Source organism: Desmodus rotundus, chromosome 4 (assembly GCF_022682495.2).
Source record: "Desmodus rotundus isolate HL8 chromosome 4, HLdesRot8A.1, whole genome shotgun sequence".
NCBI lineage: Eukaryota > Metazoa > Chordata > Mammalia > Chiroptera > Phyllostomidae > Desmodus > Desmodus rotundus.
The window spans coordinates 99183387-99201134 of NC_071390.1; positions in this window are offsets into that span (position 1 = coordinate 99183387).

A 17748-nucleotide genomic window follows, 5' to 3' on the forward strand; every position below is an offset into this window, starting at 1 on the left:
GGCCTGCTTGCGCCTGCGCGGCCCCGCCTCTTGGCCCGAAACCACCCAGCCGCCGCTCGGACAAAAGCCATCTCCTGGGGGCCTCCCCCCTGTTCTTCCATCCGTAAAGGGGGACCCCTTTACGGATGGAAGAACAGGGGGATCTTCGCAGTGGTGGGGACGGGACGGAGGGGTCTGCGGGTTTGCAGCCACGTAGGCCAGTTGCTGGCACCCCGGCCCCATGTGTCCCAGCTCCATGGACGAGGTGGGCCGCTTATGGCGGGATGCAGGCGTCCTGCGGGGGTCAGGGGACGGCGTGGGCACTCCCCGGGCGAGCGAAGGCGCCTGGGACCCGAGAGAGCCCCGGGGAGAGTCCGAGGCCTGGCCGCAGAGGCTGCCATTGCCTCCCCGGGCTCCTACCATGGGGCCTGACCGTGTTCGCCCGAGGCCCAGGTTCACCGCAGGTGAATGCCTTTTGCGGACGCCAAGGACAGGAGGTCGCCGATTCCCTTACAGAGGTGGGGGTTGGAGCTCTGGGGGACTGAGGTCGCAGCGGTCACACTCCATTTTTTGGTGGTTCAGCAGAGACTGGAGGGTTGAAGCGGCTGGGTCCAAGTCTGCCGCCTTGTGGCAGGGTGGGGGCTTTGCAGGCGAAGCAAGGCTCTTAGCCTCCCAGGCAGGGCACAGGCCAGACTCCCCAAGGGAGAACCGGTCCTTGGTCGAGGGTCCCGCCCGCCCGCCCGGAACCGCTCCACCTGGCGCGGAACCGTGGCCGGCCCCTCTTCCAGGCACCAGGTCCCTAGTTCTTTCCTGGCACTCTGCCTCTGCGGGGGTGGGAGAGCTGCTGGGAAGTGTGGTCCACGGGAAAACGCGCGGTCCTCTGGGTGGCAGGGAGGGCCTCCCTTAACTCTGACACCAGCCCAGGGACCCTGTGGACCTGGCCTTATATCTCAAGGGGGGGGCACGTTGCCCGGAGGGATGCTCTTGGGGAGGGGCCTGCTTGCGCCTGCGCGGCCCCGCCTCTTGGCCCGAAACCACCCAGCCGCGGCTCGGACAAAAGCCATCTCCTGGGGGCCTCCCCCCTGTTCTTCCATCCGTAAAGGGGGACCCCTTTACGGATGGAAGAACAGGGGGATCTTCGCAGTGGTGGGGACGGGACGGAGGGGTCTGCGGGTTTGCAGCCACGTAGGCCAGTTGCTGGCACCCCGGCCCCATGTGTCCCAGCTCCATGGACGAGGTGGGCCGCTTATGGCGGGATGCAGGCGTCCTGAGGGGGTCAGGGGACGGCGTGGGCACTCCCCGGGCGAGAGAGGGCGCCTGGGACCCGAGAGAGCCCCGGGGAGAGTCCGAGGCCTGGCAGCAGAGGCTGCCATTGCCTCCCCGGGCTCCTACCATGGGGCCTGAGCGTGTTCGCCCGAGGCCCAGGTTCACCGCAGGTGAATGCCTTTTGCGGACGCCAAGGACAGGAGGTCGCCGATTCCCTCACAGAGGTGGGGGTTGGAGCTCTGGGGGACTGAGGTCGCAGCGGTCACACTCCATTTTTGGGTGGTTCAGCAGAGACTGGAGGGTTGAAGCGGCTGGGTCCAAGTCTGCCGCCTTGTGGCAGGGTGGGGGCTTTGCAGGCGAAGCAAGGCTCTTAGCCTCCCAGGCAGGGCACAGGCCAGACTCCCCAAGGGAGAACCGGTCCTTGGTCGAGGGTCCCGCCCGCCCGCCCGGTACCGCTCCACCTGGCGCGGAACCGTGGCCGGCCCCTCTTCCAGGCACCAGGTCCCTAGTTCTTTCCTGGCACTCTTCCTCTGCGGGGGTGGGAGAGCTGCTGGGAAGTTTGGTCCACGGGAAAACGCGCGGTCCTCTGGGTGGCAGGGAGGGCCTCCGTTAACTCTGACACCAGCCCAGGGACCCTGTGGACCTGGCCTGATATCTCAAGGTGGGGGCACGTTGCCCGTAGGGATGCTCTTGGGGTGGGGCCTGCTTGCGCCTGCGCGGCCCCGCCTCTTGGCCCGAAACCACCCAGCCGCGGCTCGGACAAAAGCCATCTCCTGGGGGCCTCCCCCCTGTTCTTCCATCCGTAAAGGGGGACCCCTTTACGGATGGAAGAACAGGGGGATCTTCGCAGTGGTGGGGACGGGACGGAGGGGTCTGCGGGTTTGCAGCCACGTAGGCCAGTTGCTGGCACCCCGGCCCCATGTGTTCCAGCTCCATGGACGAGGTGGGCCGCTTATGGCGGGATGCAGGCGTCCTGCGGGGCTCAGGGGACGGCGTGGGCACTCCCCGGGCGAGAGAGGGCGCCTGGGACCCGAGAGAGCACCCGGGAAAATGCCCAGCCCTGGCCCCCGGGGCTCCAGTGGCCTCCCCAGGCTCCTGCCTTGGGTTCTGGTCCCGCTCACCTGGGCCCAGGTTCTCCGCAGGTGAATGCCTTTTGCGGACACCAGGGACCACAGGCCGCGGATCCCTTCACGGGCAGGGGGGGTTCGAGCTCTGTGGGACCCAGGTCGCAGCGCACACAGTCCCTTCTCGCAAAGTTCAGCCCAGACTTTAGAGAGTAGAAGCGTCTCGGTCCAAGTTTTCCGCCTCGGGGCAGGGTGGGGCCGTTTGAGCCAAGAGAGACTCTTAGCCCCCCAGGCAGGTCTCAGGCCCGAGACCCCCAGGGAGACCCGGTCCCTGGGCGTGGGTCCCGCCCGCCCGGGCCCGCCCCACCTGGCCCGGAACCCTGGCCGGCCCCTCTTCCCGGCCCCAGGTCCCTAGCTCTTCCCTGGCACTCTGCCTCTGGCGGGGTGGGAGACGGGCTGGCAAGTGTGGTCCACGGGAAAACGCGCGGTCCTCTGGGTGGCAGGGAGGGCCTCCGTTAACTCTGACACCAGCCCAGGGACCCTGTGGACCTGGCCTGATATCTCAAGGGGGGGGCACGTTGCCCGGAGGGATGCTCTTGGGGTGGGGCCTGCATGCGCCTGCGCGGCCCAGCCTCTTGGCCCGAAACCACCCAGCCGCGGCTCGGACAAAAGCCATCTCCTGGGGGCCTCCCCCCTGTTCTTCCATCCGTAAAGGGGGACCCCTTTACGGATGGAAGAACAGGGGGATCTTCGCAGTGGTGGGGACGGGACGGAGGGGTCTGCGGGTTTGCAGCCACGTAGGCCAGTTGCTGGCACCCCGGCCCCATGTGTTCCAGCTCCATGGACGAGGTGGGCCGCTTATGGCGGGATGCAGGCGTCCTGCGGGGGTCAGGGGACGGCGTGGGCACTCCCCGGGCGAGAGAGGGCGCCTGGGACCCGAGAGAGCCCCGGGGAGAGTCCGAGGCCTGGCCGCAGAGGCTGCCATTGCCTCCCCGGGCTCCTACCATGGGGCCTGACCGTGTTCGCCCGAGGCCCAGGTTCACCGCAGGTGAATGCCTTTTGCGGACGCCAAGGACAGGAGGTCGCCGATTCCCTCACAGAGGTGGGGGTTGGAGCTCTGGGGGACTGAGGTCGCAGCGGTCACACTCCATTTTTGGGTGGTTCCGCAGAGACTGGAGGGTTGAAGCGGCTGGGTCCAAGTCTGCCGCCTTGTGGCAGGGTGGGGGCTTTGCAGGCGAAGCAAGGCTCTTAGCCTCCCAGGCGGGGCACAGGCCAGACTCCCCAAGGGAGAACCGGTCCTTGGTCGAGGGTCCCGCCCGCCCGCCCGGAACCGCTCCACCTGGCGCGGAACCGTGGCCGGCCCCTCTTCCAGGCACCAGGTCCCTAGCTCTTCCCTGGCACTCTGCCTCTGCGGGGGTGGGAGAGCTGCTGGGAAGTTTGGTCCACGGGAAAACGCGCGGTCCTCTGGGTGGCAGGGAGGGCCTCCGTTAACTCTGACACCAGCCCAGGGACCCTGTGGACCTGGCCTGATATCTCAAGGGGGGGGCACGTTGCCCGGAGGGATGCTCTTGGGGTGGGGCCTGCTTGCGCCTGCGCGGCCCCGCCTCTTGGCCCGAAACCACCCAGCCGCGGCTCGGACAAAAGCCATCTCCTGGGGGCCTCCCCCCTGTTCTTCCATCCGTAAAGGGGGACCCCTTTACGGATGGAAGAACAGGGGGATCTTCGCAGTGGTGGGGACGGGACGGAGGGGTCTGCGGGTTTGCAGCCACGTAGGCCAGTTGCTCGCACCCCGGCCCCATGTGTCCCAGCTCCATGGACAAGGTGGGCCGCTTATGGCCCGATGCAGGCGTCCTGCGGGGGTCAGGGGACGGCGTGGGCACTCCCCGGGCGAGAGAGGGCGCCTGGGACCCGAGAGAGCACCCGGGAAAATGCCCAGCCCTGGCCCCCGGGGCTCCAGTGGCCTCCCCAGGCTCCTGCCGTGGGGCCTGGTCCCGCTCACCTGGGCCCAGGTTCTCCGCAGGTGAATGCCTTTTGCGGACACCAGGGACCACAGGCCGCGGATCCCTTCACGGGCAGGGGGGGTTCGAGCTCTGTGGGACCCAGGTCGCAGCGCACACAGTCCCTTCTCGCAAAGTTCAGCCCAGACTTTAGAGAGTAGAAGCGTCTCGGTCCAAGTTTTCCGCCTCGGGGCAGGGTGGGGCCGTTTGAGCCAAGAGAGACTCTTAGCCCCCCAGGCAGGTCTCAGGCCCGAGACCCCCAGGGAGACCCGGTCCCTGGGCGTGGGTCCCGCCCGCCCGGGCCCGCCCCACCTGGCCCGGAACCGTGGCCGGCCCCTCTTCCCGGCCCCAGGTCCCTAGCTCTTCCCTGGCACTCTGCCTCTGGCGGGGTGGGAGACGGGCTGGCAAGTGTGGTCCACGGGAAAACGCGCGGTCCTCTGGGTGGCAGGGAGGGCCTCCGTTAACTCTGACACCAGCCCAGGGACCCTGTGGACCTGGCCTGATATCTCAAGAGGGGGGCACGTTGCCCGGAGGGATGCTCTTGGGGTGGGGCCTGCTTGCGCCTGCGCGGCCCCGCCTCTTGGCCCGAAACCACCCAGCCGCGGCTCGGACGAAAGCCATCCCCTGGGGGCCTCCCCCCTGTTCTTCCATCCGTAAAGGGGGACCCCTTTACGGATGGAGGAACAGGGGGATCTTCGCAGTGGTGGGGACGGGACGGAGGGGTCTGCGGGTTTGCAGCCACGTAGGCCAGTTGCTGGCACCCCGGCCCCATGTGTCCCAGCTCCATGGACGAGGTGGGCCGCTTATGGCGGGATGCAGGCGTCCTGCGGGGGTCAGGGGACGGCGTGGGCACTCCCCGGGCGAGAGAGGGCGCCTGGGACCCGAGAGAGCCCCGGGGAGAATCCGAGGCCTGGCCGCAGAGGCTGCCATTGCCTCCCCGGGCTCCTACCATGGGGCCTGACCGTGTTCGCCCGAGGCCCAGGTTCACCGCAGGTGAATGCCTTTTGCGGACGCCAAGGACAGGAGGTCGCCGATTCCCTCACAGAGGTGGGGGTTGGAGCTCTGGGGGACTGAGGTCGCAGCGGTCACACTCCATTTTTGGGTGGTTCCGCAGAGACTGGAGGGTTGAAGCGGCTGGGTCCAAGTCTGCCGCCTTGTGGCAGGGTGGGGGCTTTGCAGGCGAAGCAAGGCTCTTAGCCTCCCAGGCGGGGCACAGGCCAGACTCCCCAAGGGAGAACCGGTCCTTGGTCGAGGGTCCCGCCCGCCCGCCCGGAACCGCTCCACCTGGCGCGGAACCGTGGCCGGCCCCTCTTCCAGGCACCAGGTCCCTAGTTCTTTCCTGGCACTCTGCCTCTGCGGGGGTGGGAGAGCTGCTGGGAAGTTTGGTCCACGGGAAAACGCGCGGTCCTCTGGGTGGCAGGGAGGGCCTCCGTTAACTCTGACACCAGCCCAGGGACCCTGTGGACCTGGCCTGATATCTCAAGGGGGGGGCACGTTGCCCGGAGGGATGCTCTTGGGGTGGGGCCTGCTTGCGCCTGCGCGGCCCCGCCTCTTGGCCCGAAACCACCCAGCCGCGGCTCGGACAAAAGCCATCTCCTGGGGGCCTCCCCCCTGTTCTTCCATCCGTAAAGGGGGACCCCTTTACGGATGGAAGAACAGGGGGATCTTCGCAGTGGTGGGGACGGGACGGAGGGGTCTGCGGGTTTGCAGCCACGTAGGCCAGTTGCTGGCACCCCGGCCCCATGTGTTCCAGCTCCATGGACGAGGTGGGCCGCTTATGGCGGGATGCAGGCGTCCTGCGGGGCTCAGGGGACGGCGTGGGCACTCCCCGGGCGAGAGAGGGCGCCTGGGACCCGAGAGAGCACCCGGGAAAATGCCCAGCCCTGGCCCCCGGGGCTCCAGTGGCCTCCCCAGGCTCCTGCCGTGGGGCCTGGTCCCGCTCACCTGGGCCCAGGTTCTCCGCAGGTGAATGCCTTTTGCGGACACCAGGGACCACAGGCCGCGGATCCCTTCACGGGCAGGGGGGGTTCGAGCTCTGTGGGACCCAGGTCGCAGCGCACGCACTCCCTTCTCGCAAAGTTCAGCCCAGACTTTAGAGAGTAGAAGCGTCTCGGTCCAAGTTTTCCGCCTCGGGGCAGGGTGGGGCCGTTTGAGCCAAGAGAGACTCTTAGCCCCCCAGGCAGGTCTCAGGCCCGAGACCCCCAGGGAGACCCGATCCCTGGGCGTGGGTCCCGCCCGCCCGGGCCCGCCCCACCTGGCCCGGAACCGTGGCCGGCCCCTCTTCCCGGCCCCAGGTCCCTAGCTCTTCCCTGGCACTCTGCCTCTGGCGGGGTGGGAGACGGGCTGGCAAGTGTGGTCCACGGGAAAACGCGCGGTCCTCTGGGTGGCAGGGAGGGCCTCCGTTAACTCTGACACCAGCCCAGGGACCCTGTGGACCTGGCCTGATATCTCAAGGGGGGGGCACGTTGCCCGGAGGGATGCTCTTGGGGTGGGGCCTGCTTGCGCCTGCGCGGCCCCGCCTCTTGGCCCGAAACCACCCAGCCGCGGCTCGGACAAAAGCCATCTCCTGGGGGCCTCCCCCCTGTTCTTCCATCCGTAAAGGGGGACCCCTTTACGGATGGAAGAACAGGGGGATCTTCGCAGTGGTGGGGACGGGACGGAGGGGTCTGCGGGTTTGCAGCCACGTAGGCCAGTTGCTGGCATCCCGGCCCCATGTGTCCCAGCTCCATGGACGAGGTGGGCCGCTTATGGCGGGATGCAGGCGTCCTGCGGGGGTCAGGGGACGGCGTGGGCACTCCCCGGGCGAGAGAGGGTGCCTGGGACCCGAGAGAGCCCCGGGGAGAGTCCGAGGCCTGGCCGCAGAGGCTGCCATTGCCTCCCCGGGCTCCTACCATGGGGCCTGACCGTGTTCGGACCTCTGGGTGTCGGGGAGAGCTTCCAGTTCCACGGACACGACCCCAGGGACCCTGTGAAGCAGGCCTGATATGTCCAGGGTGGGGCCCTTTGCCCCGAGGGAGGCTTGTGCTGGGGCTGCGTTTCCTGAGCCTGCCGGGTCCCGTGTCTTGGGGCGAAACCGGCCGGCCGCGGCTCTGACCAAAGCCATCCCCTGGGGTTTTCCCATGTTCTCTCAAGTGGAAAGGGGGACTCTTTTACGCATGGTAGAACAGGGGGATCTTTGCAGTGGTAGGGAAGGGGCGGAGGTGTCTGCGGGTTTGCCTCCCTGTACGCCTGGTGCTCGCATACCGGGCCCAGGTGTTTGAGCCCCGTGGAGGCAGAGGGCTGCTTATTGCTGGATGCAAGTGTCCTGCGGGGTCAAGGAAGGGTGTAGGCACTACCCGGGCGACAGAGGGCACCTGGCCCTTAGAGAGTTCCCTGGAAAATCCCCCACCAGGCCCCGGTCCCCAAGTGTGTCCTTCGAACACTGTCTGTGCGGGGCGGGGAGTGCTGCTGGGCACTGTGGCCTAGGGGAAATCGCCCGGTCCTGTGGGTGGCAGGTAGGTCTTCTGTTTCCAGGGACTGGTGCCCAGGAACCCTGTGAAACTGCTGTGACCTCTCAAGGGTGGGTCACGTGACCCCGCATGGTTGGGTCATGTGACCCCTCAAGGGTGGGTCCCGTTGCCCTCAACGGTGGGTCACGAGAGCTGAGGGAGGCTTGCGGTGGGGAGCCTGAGAGCGCATGTGCGGCCCAGGTCTTGGCCCGAAAACAGGCAGCCGCAGCTCGGAGAAAAGTCATCTCCTGGGGGCCTCCCCATGTTCCTCCACTGCTCAAGGAGGACCCCTTACGGATGGAAGAATAGGGGGATCTACGCAGCGGTGGGTTCGGGCCAGAGGGGTCTGCTGGTTTGCCTCCACGTAGGCCAGTTGCTCCCACACCCGGCCCAGGTGTCCCAGCCCCATGAAGTTGGAGGGCCGCTTATCGCGGGAATCAGGTGTCCTGCGGGGGTGAAGGGACAGCGTGGGCACTCACCGGGTGAGAGAGGACGCCTGGCCCTTAGAGAGCCCCTTGGAAAATCCCCGGCCCAGTCCCCCAGTGCCCATGTCTTTCCTGCGCACACTGTGTCTGAGGGGCTGGGAGAGATGCAGGGATGTGTGGCCCAGGGGAAATCGCACGGTCCTCTGGGTGGCAGGGTGGGCTTCCATTTCCCCATATAGATGCCTAAGGAACTTGTGCAAATGGTCTGACTGCTCAAGGGTGGGTCACGTGACCCAAGGGAGGCTTGTGGTGGGGGTGCCTGAGTGCGCATGCGTGTCCAGGTCTAGGCCCGAAACCAGCCAGCCAAGTCTCAGAGAAAAGCCATCTCCTGGGGTCGTCCCATGTTCTCCCAAGCGGAAAGGGGGACCTTTTTACCCATGGAAGAACAGGGGGAATTTTGCAGTGGTAGGGAAGGGGGGGAGGGGTCTGCGGGTTTGCCTCCCTGTACACCTGGTGCTCGCACACCGGGCCCAGGTGTTTGAGCCCCGTGGAGGCAGATGGCTGCTTATTCCTGGATGCAAGTGTCCTGTGGTATCAAGGGACGGCGTGGGCACCCCGGGCGACACAGGGCACCTGGCCTTGTAGAGTTCCCTGGAAAATCCCCCGCCCAGGCCCCGGTCCCCAAGTCTGTGTTTCGCACCCTCTCTGTGAGTGGCTGGGAGTGCTGCTGGGCAGTGTCGCCTAGGGGAAATCGCGCGGTCCTCTGGGTGGCAGGGAGGGCTTCTGTTTCCACAGACAGTTGCCCAGGGACCCTGTGAAACTGCTGCGACCGCTGAAGGGTGGGTCACATGACCTATCAAGGTTGGGTCACCTGACCCCTCAAGGGTGGGTCACGTGACCCGAGGGAGGCTTGTGGTGGGGAGCGTAGGTGCGCGTGTGCCGCCCAGGTCTAGGCCGGAAACCAGGCAGCCGCGTCTCGGAGAAAAGCCATCACCTGAGGGCCTCCCCATGTTCTTCCACTCCTCAAACGGGACCCCTTTACGGATGGAGGAAAAGGGGGATCTTCGCAGTGGTGGGGTCTGACCGGAGGGGTCTTTGGTTTGCCTCCACGTAGGCCAGTGGCTCCCACACCGGGCCCAGGTGTCCCAGCCCCATGGGGCTAGAGGGCCGCTTATCGCAGGAATCAGGTCTGCTGCGGGGGTGAAGGGACGGCTTGGACACTCACCAGGCCAGAGAGTTCGCCTGGCCCTGAGACAGCCCCCTGGAAAATCCCCCATCCAGGCCCCCGGTCCCCAAGTCTTTCCTGCGCACAAGGTCTCTAAGGAGCTGGGAGAGCTGCTGGGAAGTGTGGCCCATGGGAAATCTCGCAGTCCACTGGGTGGCAGGGTGGGCTTGCGTTTCCCAGACAGGTGCCTAGGGACCCTGTGCAAATGGTCTGACAGCTCACGGTGGGTCACGTGACCCGAGGGAGGCTTGTGGTTGGGGAGCCTGTGTGGGCATGCGCGGCCAGGTCTAGGCTGGAACCAGCCAGCCGAAGCTCGGAGAAAAGCCATCTCGTTGGGGCCTCCCCATGTTCTCCCAAGCGGAAAGGGGGACCCCTTTACGCATGGAAGAACAGATGGATCTTTGCTGTAGTAGGGTCGGGGCGGAGGGGTCTGCGGGTTTGCCTCCAAGTATGCCAGGTGTTCTCACCTCGGGCCCAGGTGTTTGAGCCTCGTGGAGGCAGAGGGCTGCTTATTGCTGGATGCAAGTGTCCTGCGGTGTCAAGGAATGGCGTGAGCACTCCCGGGCGACACAGGGCACCTGGCCCTCAGAGAGTTCCCTGGAAAATCACCCGCTAAGGCCCCCGGTCCCCAAGTCTGTCCTTAGCACACTGTCTGTGCGGGGCTGGGAGTGCTGCTCGGCAGTGTGGCCTAGGGGATATTGCGCCGTCCTCTGGGTGGTAGGGAGGGCTTCTGTTTCCATGGACAGGTGCCCAGGGACCCTGTGAAACTGCTGTGACCTTTCAAGTGTGGGTCACGTGACCCCTCAAGGGTGGGTCATGTGACCCCTCAAGGGTGGGTCACGTGACCCGAGGGAGGCTTGTGGTGGGGAGCTTAAGTGCGCGTGTGCCGCCCAGGTCTAGGCCGGAAACCAGGCAGCCACGTCTCGGAGAAAAGCCATCACCTGAGGGCCTCCACATGTTCTTCCACTCCTCAAACAGGCCCCCTTTACGGATGGAAGAAAAGGGGGATCTTCGCAGTGGTGGGGTCGGGCCAGAGGGGTCTTTGGTTTGCCTCCACGTAGGCCAGTGGCTCGCACACCGGGCCCAGGTTTCCCAGCCCCATGGGGCTACAGGGCCGCTTATCGCAGGAATCAGGTCTGCTGCGGGGGTGAAGGGACGGCTTGGACACTCACAGGGCGAGAGAGGACGCCTGGCCCTGAGACAGCCCCCTGGAAAATCCCCCGTCCAGGCCCCCGGTCCCTAAGTCTTTCCTGCACACACTGTCTCTGAGGAGCTGGGGGAGCTGCTGGGAAGTGTGGCCCATGGGAAATCGCACGGTCCTCTGGGTGGCAGGGTGGGCTTGCGTTTCCCAGACAGGTGCCTAGGGACCCTGTGCAAATGGTCTGACAGCTCAAGGGTGGGTCACGAGATCCGAGGGAGGCTTGTCGTTGGGGAGCCTGAGTGCGCATGCTCGGCCAGGTCTAGGCCCGAACCAGCCAGCCGAAGCTCGGAGAAAAGCCATCTCCTCGGGGCCTCCCCATGTTCTCCCAAGCAGAAAGGGGGACCCCTTTACGCATGGAAGAACAGGGGGATCTTTGCAGTGGTAGGGTCAGGGCGGAGGGGTATGCGGGTTTGCCTCCACGTACGCCAGGTGCCCGAACACCGGGCACTGGTGTTTGAGCCTCGTGGAGGCAGAGGGCTGCTTATTCCTGGATGCCAGTGTCCTGCGGTATCAAGGGACGGCGTGGGCACTCCCGGGCGACACAGGGCACCTGGCCTTATAGAGTTCCCTGGAAAATCCCCCGCCCAGGCCCCGGTCCCCAAGTCTGTCTTTCGCACACTGTCTGTGAGTGGCTGGTAGTGCTGCTGGGCAGTGTGGCCTAGGGGAAATCGCGCGGTCCTCTGGGTGGCAGGGAGGGCTTCTGTTTCCACAGACAGGTGCCCAGGGACCCTGTGAAACTGCTGTGACCTCTCAAGGTTGGGTCACGTGACCCCTCACGGGTGGGTCACGTGACACCTCAAGGGTGGGTCACCTGACCCCTCAAGGGTGGGTCACGGGACTCAAGGGAGGCTGGTGGTGGGGAGCCTGAGTGGGCATGCGCGGCCAGGTCTAGGCCCGAACCAGCCAGCCAACGCTTGGAGAAAAGCCATCTCCTTGGGGCCTCCCCATGTTCTCCCAAGCGGAAAGGGGGACCCCTTTACGCATGGAAGAACAGAGGGATCTTTGCAGTGGTAGGGTCAGGGCGGAGGGGTCTGCGGGTTTGCCTCCACGTACGCCAGGTGCCCCCACCCCGGGCCCAGGTGTTTGAGCCTCGTGGAGGCAGAGGGCTGCTTATTGCTGGATGCAAGTGTCCTGCGGGGTCAAGGTACGGCGTGGGCACTCCACGGGCGACACAGGGCAGCTGGCCCTCAGAGAGTTCCCTGGAAAATCCCCCGCTCAGTCCCCGGGTCCCCAAGTGTGTCCTTAGCACACTGTCTGTGCGGGGCTGGGAGTGCTGCTGGGCAGTGTGGCCTAGGGGAAATCGCGTGGTCCTCTGGGTGGTAGGGAGGGCTTCTGTTTCCATGGACAGATGCCCAGGGACCCTGTGAAACTGCTGTGACCTCTCAAGTGTGGGTAACGTGACCCCTCATGGGTGGGTCACGTGACCTCTGAAAGGGTGGGTCACGTGACCCTTCAAGGGTGGGTCACGTGACCCGAGGGAGGCTTGTGGTGGGTAGCCTGAGTGCGCATGTGCAATCCAGGTCCTGGCCCTAAATCAGGCAGCTGCGGCTCAATAAAAAGCCATCTCCTGGGGGCCTCCCCATGTTCCTCCACTCCTCAAGTGGGACCCCTTTACGGTTGTAAGAAAAGGGGGATCTTCGCAGTGGTGGGGTCGGACCGGAGGGGTATTTGGTTTGCCTCCACGTAGGCCAGTTGCTGGCACACCCGGCCCAGGTGTCCCAGCCCCATGGGGCTAGAGGGCCGCTTATCGCAGGAATCAGGTCTGCTGCGGGGGTGAAGGGACGGCTTGGACACTCACCGGGTGAGAGAGGACGCCTGGCCCTGAGACAGCCCCCTGGAAAATCTCCCGTCCAGGCCCCTGGTCCCCAAGTCTTTCCTGCGCAAACTGTCTCTGAGGAGCTGGGAGATTTGCTGGGAAGTGTGCCCCATGGGAAATCGCGCGGTCCTCTGTGTGGCCGAGTGGGGTTCGGTTTCCCTGACAGGTGCCTAGGGACCCTATGCAAATGATCTGACAGCTCAAGGGTGGGTCACGTGACCCGAGAGAGGCTTGTGGTCGGGGAGCCTGAGTGGGCATGCGCGCCCAGCTCTAGGCCCGAAACCAGCTAGCTGAGGCTCGGACAAAAGCCATCTCCTGGGGGCCTACCGATTTTCTCCCAAGCTGAAAGGGGGATCCCTTTACGGATGGAAGAAGAGCGGGATCTTCGCAGTGGTGGGGACGGGACTGAGGGGTCTGCGGGTTTGCCTCCACGTAGGCCCGTGGCTCGCACACCAGGCCGAGGTGTCTGAGCCCCATGGAGCAAGAGGGCCGCTTATGGAGTGATGTAGGTGTGCTGCGGGGGTCAAGGGACCGCATGGGCACACACCGGGCGAAAGAGGACGCCTGGCCCTTAGAGACCCCCCTGGAAAATCCCCCGCCCAGGCCCCCGGTCTCCAAGTCTTTCCTGGGCACACTGTCTCTGAGGGGCTGGGAGAGCTGCTGGGAAGTGTGTCCCAGGGTATATCGAGCGGTCCTCTGTGTGGCAGGGAGGGCTTCCGTTTCCCCAGACAGGTGCCTTGGGACCCTATGAAAATGGTGTGACAGCTCAAGGGTGGGTCACGTGACCCGAGGGATGCTTGTGTTAGGGGAGCCACGTGCGGATGCGCGGCCCAGGTTTAGGCCCAATACCAGCCCGCCGCGGCTCGGAGAATAGCCATCACATGAGGGCCTCCCCATGTTTTCTGAAGCAGAAAGGGGGACCCCTTTACGCATGGAAGAACAGGGGGATCTTTGCAGTGGTAGGGACGGGGCGGAGGGGTCTGCGGGTTTGCCTCCAAGAACGCCAGGTGCTCGCACACCTGGCCCAGGTGTTTGAGTCCCATGGAGGCAGAGGGCTGCTTATTGGGTGATGCAAGTTCCCTGCGGGGTCAAGGGACGGCGTGGGCACTCCCCGGGCGACAGAGGTTACCTGGCCCTTAGAGAGTTCCCTGGAAAATCCCCCCCAAGGCCCTGGTCCCCAAGTCTGTCCTGCGCACAGTGTCTGTGTGGGGTGGGAGTGCTGCTGGGCAATGTGGCCCCGGAGAAATCGCGCCGTCTTCTGGGGGGCAGGGAGGGCTTCTGTTTAAACGGACAGGTGCCCAGGGACCCTGTGAAACTGCTGTGACATCTGAAGGGTGGGTCACTTGACCCCGGGAAGCTTGTGATGGGGAGCCTGAGTGCGTATGGGCGGCTCAGGTCTTGGCCAGAACGCTGCCCGCCGCTGCTTGGAGAAAATCCATCTCCTGGGGGCCTCCCCATGTTCTTCCAAGCGTAAAGGGGGACCCCTTTACGGATGGAACAACAGGGGGATCTTCACGATTGTGGGGACTGGACGGAGGGTTCTGCGGGTTTTCCGCCACGTAGGCTCTTTACAAGCACCCAGGCCCCTTGTGTCAGCCCCCTGGAGGCACAGGGCCGCTTATCTCGGGATGCAGGTGTTTTGCTGGGGTCAAGGGATGGCGTGGACACTCTCGGGGTGAGAGTGGGCACCTGGGCCCCTAGAGCGCCCCCGGGAAAATCCCAAGCCCTGGCCCCCTTGGCTCCAGAGGCTTCCCCAGGCTCCTGCCCTCAGGCCTGGTCCTGCTCAACTGGGCCCGGGTTCGCCACAGGTGCATGCCATTTGAGGACACTAAGGACCGGAGACCACGGATGCCTTCACGGTGAGGGGGGTTGGAGCTCTGGGGAACCGAGGTCGCACGGGTCACAGTCCCTTCTCGTGTAGTTTAGACCAGATTTTAGAGAGTGAAAGCTGCTCGGTCTAAGTTTGCCACCTCGGGGCACGGTGGGGCAATTTGAACCCAAGCAAGACTCTTAGCTGCCCAGGCGGGGCGCAGGCCTGAGTCCCCCCGGGGGAACCCGTCTGTGGGCGTGGGTCCCCCCCACCCGGGCCTGCTCCACCTGGCGCTGAACCGTGGCCGGCCCCCTGCCCCTGCCCCAGGTCCCCAGGTCTTCCCTAGGCACTCTGTCTCTGTGGGGGTGGGAGAGCTGCTGGGAAGTGTGGTCCACAGGAAAATGCTCGGTCCTCTGTTTGGCAGGGAGGGCTTCCGTTTCCCCAGACACGAGCCCAGGGACCCTGTGAACCTGGCCTGATATCTCAAGGTTGGGGCACGTTGCCCCGAGGGAGGCTTGTGGTGGGTGGCCTGCCTGCGTGTGCGAGGCCCTGCTTCTTGGCCCCAATCCAGCCAGCCGTGGCTCTGACCAAAGCAGTCTCCTGGGGGCCTCCCCCTGTTCTTCCATCCGTAAAGGGGGACCCCTTTACGGATGGAAGAACAGGGGCATCTTCGCAGTGGAGGGGACTGGACGGAGGGATCTGCGATTCTGCTGCCAGGTAGGCCAGTTGCTGGCACCCAGGCTCCAGGGCTCCGTGCCCCATGGAGTCCGAGAGCCGCTTATCTCTGGATGCAGGTATCCTTCAGGGTGAAGGGACGTGGTGGGCACTCTTCAGGTGAGACAGGTCCCCTGGGCCCTGAGACAGCCCCGGGGAGAGCCCGGGGCCTTGCTGCAGAGGCTGCTCAACCTCCCCAGGGTCCTGTCGTGGGGCCTGGTCCTGCTGCCCCAGGCCCAGGTTTACAGCAGGGGAATGCCTTTTGCGGACACCTGTGACAGGAGGCCTCCGATTCATTCACGGATGACTGGGTTCGAGCTCTGGGGGACTGAGGTCGGAGCGGTCACACTCCCTTTTTGGGTGGTTTAGCACAGACTTTACAGAGTCGAAGCCACTGAGGTCCAAGTCTGCTGCCTCAGGGCAGGCTTGGGGAGTTTCCCGCAGAGCCAGACTCTTAGCTGCCAGGGGGAGCACAGGCCTGATTCCCCATGGGAGAACCCGTCCCTGGGCGTGGTTCCTGCTCGCCCTGGCCAGCTCCACCTGGCGTGGAACCGTGGCCGGCCCCCCGTGCAGGCCTCGGGTCGCTAGTTGTTCCCTGGGCACTGTGCCTTTGCGGGGGTGGGAGACCTGCCTTGGAAGTGTGGTTCACAGAAAAACGCGCAGTCCTCCGGGCAAGGAGAGGGTCCAGTTCCACAGACACGACCTCAGGGACCCTGTGAACCTGGCCTGATATCTCAAGGGTGGGGTACGTTGCCCCGAGGCAGGCTTGTGGTGGGGGCCTGGCATCTTGGCCCGAAACCAGCCAGCCGCGGCTCCCATAAAAGCTATCTCCTGGGGGCCTCCCCCCTGTTCTTCCATCTGTGAGGGGGGTCCCTCTTACGGACAGAAGAACACGGGGATCTTCGCAGTGGGCACACGGGATGGAGGAGTCTGCAGGTTTCACGCAACTGAAGCCAGTGGCTAGCAGCCCGGCCCTAGGGCTCCGAGCCCCATGGAGGCCGAGGGCCGCTTATCTTGGGATGCAGGTGTCTTGCGGGGTCAAGGGACCTGTGGATATACAGGCAGGCAGACAGATATTGTAACCAGACACAACTCTTAATTATACCCCATTTGTAGTACTACTTGGGTAATAACCCTGAAATTTGCAGTAATAATGAAGGATGGTTGCTGATGGGTAATATGCCTGTACAAAATGGGTCTTGTTGGAATGGAAAATAGTGACTTTCCCATTCTTGCTTATTAAACTTTTTACAGTTATGGCTTTTCCTTTAGGTAAGTCTTAGTAGAGACAATTCATAGGGGTATAATTACAAAAAAAAAAATGGGAAAAGAACCTAAATAGTGAATTAATAGTTGATTTGGAAGTGAACCATGTGGAATTTGAAAGTGTGAATTAATAACTGTATGTTGTATTATTTCACCCTTGCGTATCCCCTTGTGTTTTTTTTTTCCTTCTACCTTATTCCCACTCCTGTCCTAACACTATTCCCAATTCTCTGGGTTTTGAGTAAAATATGTGTGTTTTCTGTCTTTGTCATCATCATTTCTTATCTGGCAGGCTATTAGGCTTAGCAACAGCAGCGAAAACAAGCCCAGAGGTCAATAATTGCAAGAAAAAAAATAATCCTTTCTAATGAAGGGACTAGCTATTCTTGCCTTTCCCATTGTTATATCATGACTACAGAATTGTTCAAATAGCTACTCTTAATGTCTACTTATTTCTACCATGGCATTTATGTGATGATCCTTCATATCAAGGCTGCTCTGACAAAGTTTTACATTTGCTTTTGTAAATTGCTTCATTAGAATATCATATATCCCAGTAGAGAAATATATGCAATATATTTCTCACAGTATATGCATCCACTTTTCAGTCCTAAGATTACATATTTGGCTGATACTTGTTAATTTAAAACCAACTCAATTTTTCACACCTGGAGAATCTGGAAAGCATGGTGTATGACTCATCCAGATCAACACCACAATTTGATTTCTCTTTGAAAAAGATTAATGAAAAATGCAAACTAAAAGTCACTTTCAATAAGTTTAGCAAAAGAGAATGATTTTTTAGAAATAACTTTCTCATAACCTTCAATTTTCATATGAAAGGATAACATTTTTCCCTTAAAATAGCATGGGCATTGAAAACAAGATAAATGTTTGTGAAAAGAGACTTATTTTTTAAATAAAGGTTGAGAATCTGGGAAATAGCAATGCCACTAATTAACATTAAATAACATTAACCTTTTTAAAAGAATTTTGATATGCCTGAAAATCAGTAGAATAAGCAAATTCTTTACTAAAATAAGGCAGTGTATAGATAAATATAACTAAAAAGAAAAGCCTGAGATTGCTAATTGAGGTAGTATATCTAGAAGAATAGACCTGGAATTAGGAATGAATTAATAATACCCCAAGATGATACATATTTAATGAAACTAAACCCAGCTGCACAAAAATACTGTGTTCTATCTTCCAATTCTCTAAATAAAATATTCAAAACACTTTTTAAAAAGGTTTTATTTATTTATTTTTAGGGAGAGGAAGGGAGGGAGAAAGAGAAACAACAATGTGTGGTTGCTTCTTGAGCACCCCCTACTGGGAGCCTGGCCTGCAACCCAGGCATGTGCCCTGACTGGGAATCAAACCTTGACCCTTTGGTTCACAGTCTGGCACTCAATCCACTCAGCCACACCAGCCAGAGAAAACGCTTCTAAATAAACATTTGTTTTAAGGTTTTTTTTTTTAATTTAGTACAACATT